Raw genomic sequence first — 3005 nt, forward strand, 5'->3', positions numbered from 1 at the left:
TAAGCATTATTCACTACAGTATCACGAGTTACCCATCTGTATCTCCTTTCATCAGCTCTGCCCAGACAGATTGAATAGTACCTGCCTTCAAGGAGATTCTGCCTTCAGCCATGCTCCCTAGTTGTATAGAGTTTTTGAGGAGTGGCATGTGAGTTTGAACCACCAACCTTGTGGTTAGCAGCCCAGTGCTTATCCTATAGCACCACATATATTGCTTACAATGTTTGTATACATTTTAATTTGTTCAATATAAAAATCTTGATTAATAAGTCTATTAAATCATTGCAACACATTCTTTTCAAGTCAATGCTAAGAGACTGCTAAAATGCAAACATACCCATTAAGCCAGTTCTCAAATTTGAGGGATTATGTAAATCCTCGTGTGATACTGTAAGGATAAGCATTGGACTGCAAGGTCAGTTTGAATTGCAAGGTCGGCTGTGGAAGTCCACCAACCACTCCTCGCAAACCCTATACAGGGTCACTATGAGTCGGAGCCAACTTGAAGGCACCTAAAAACAGCAATAAATCAACTAGAAAGCATGTTAAAGCTCCAGCTTGCCAACCTTTTCCACCAGAGATTCTTCTTCAGTGTGATTTTCCAAACACTACAGATGATTTGTATTCCATTTCTTAGGTATCACATAAAACCATATTCTGAAACACACTGCAGTCAATTGTAAAATCATGAGTGTAAAAACTGGGTCATATTTTAGTTCTCTCAAAAGCAGACCTGAAATAAAAATCCAAGTCAGAGTAGTTTGTTGGTAAGTACAGTTTACGTTGGTAGGAAAACCACACAGGGAAGGAATAAGAGCTAACCAAGGATATGCTATTAAGAAGTTCTGGTGAGGCACTGTAGGATAAGTTGTTATTGTTGTTGTTAAGTGCCGTCTAGAAATTCTGACCCATAGCGACCCTGTATAGAGTTTCCAATGAGCAGCTGGACTGGATTGCTAAATGGAAGGTCAGTGGTTCAAACGCACCAGTTGCTCCTTGGAAACCTTACACAGAATCTCTATGAGTCAGAAAGGACTCTATTGCACTTATCAATAACAAGAAACCAGATCCACTCCTTGCCTTTCAAAGAGCTCTAGTAGCGTAGTGGTTACAAGTTGGGCTTCAAAACTACCAACCATTCCATGGGAGAAAGATGAGGTTTTCTGCTTCCGTAAAGATTTACAGCCTCAGAAATCCTATACAGGGTCACTAGAACTGCCTCCTCAGCATACCACCACCACCATCTCCGCTTGCCTTTCAGTTTGGTCTACGAGGTAGCCTGTGAGGTACTCTTATGCCACTGGTATTTCAAGTACCAGTAAGGTCACACATGGTAGTTAGGTTTCAGCAGAGCTCCTGATTAAGACAGATGAGGAAGAAAGGCCTGGTGATCTACTAGTTCTGTTGTACAGGGGTCACCGTCAATTGGAGTCCATTGGAAGGCAACTAACAGTAATAAGGATTAACCCAGCTATTTTAGTGACCAACTGAATGAAGTCTAATTGCCTGGAGGAATTCTGGTAAATGACACAATATAAATGCCTCAGATTTATCCCAATTAAGAGAAGAGGGAACTGGGATATTTACATTCTGACTCAGAGTCACTGATGAGGGCGCTAATTTCTTATCTCTTCCATTCTGCTTGGGTGAGGTATCAGGATTGCCCACAGTTCAAGCATTTACTTGAATTTGAAGATCCCCCTCACACACAATAAAATTTTAGAATACTTTGGTAAGCAGTCCTGACTCGTGGTGACCTGGTGTATTACAGAGTCGAACTGCTCCATAGATGAGGTAGCAGGATTGCCCACAGTTATCACACATATTTTCCTCAGCACAGATCCATACGAGTGGGTGGCAGTCACACAGAGCACATTGCAATGTTGTTTGTGCATATCGGGTCCAGCACTGCCGGTGTCTGTCATAATCATACCGCTGTCCTAGTGTCGAAAATAGACTTGTCAAGACTCAGTATTACTTGAATAACTAAACAATAACTAAAGAAAAGGGCATACCTAGTTAGTAAGAAAGGAGCTCTGGTAGTGTACTGGTTACGAGTCAGGCTGCTAACTAACCTCAAGGTCAGCATTTTGAAACTACCAGCCATTCCTAGGGAGAAAGATAAGGCTTTCTGCTCCTATAAAGATTTGCAGACTCAGAAACCCTAAACAGGGTCACTATGAGTAGGAACTGACTTCACTGCACACGACCACCACCACCACCACCACCAGTTAGTAACGACATGGATTGACACAGAAGTGATGGGCTCAAGTGAAGCAACAAGTTTGACCCAGGACTGGGCAGTGTTTCATTCTGTCGTGCATAGGGCCACTGTGAGTCAATACTGACACAATGGCACCTAACAACAAGTAAGTAACACTAGGCTCTCACTGTAGGATAAGCACTGAACTGCTAACCACAAGATCAGTGGTTCAATCCCACCAGTGATTCTTGGAAACCCTGTACAGGCTCACTAGAAGTCAGAATCAGTTCAATGGCAAGCAGCATCTATAACAGTAAGAAACAAAGTGAGAGATGCACTTTATGTTCAAATGCAATGGAATTAAGGCTTGAGGCAAACTGCTTAGCTCTGATAGCCATAGATCTCAGGATTTTCAAGTTTAAAATCAGAATTTCTTTTTTCTTATGTTAGTCATGATTATCTTGGTGGGTGCCATAGACTGTCTGCTTCTATATGTCAATATGAGGCACTTTCTTTTCTCACTTATCTTCTTCAGAAAACATTTTCAGGGTTCCTGTCTCTAGATTGACTCTCAATGGGAAGATGCAACGCAAACTTTAATAGAAAAGCTTCATGTTATGGTGCAGTGGTTGACTTCCAGTGAGTATTTTTCTATTCGCCCTAGTAAATATTAATCTAGTTTATCTGATTGGTCTAGTCTTGATTATATATATATATATATTCCTGGTGTGGCCCTGTAGACTAATACATCAGACTGCAAAGCCATATGAACTGCAATGTCGGTGGTTCAAGCTCACCAGCT

Source organism: Chrysochloris asiatica, unplaced genomic scaffold (assembly GCF_000296735.1).
Source record: "Chrysochloris asiatica unplaced genomic scaffold, ChrAsi1.0 scaffold00056, whole genome shotgun sequence".
Taxonomy (NCBI): Eukaryota; Metazoa; Chordata; class Mammalia; order Afrosoricida; family Chrysochloridae; genus Chrysochloris; species Chrysochloris asiatica.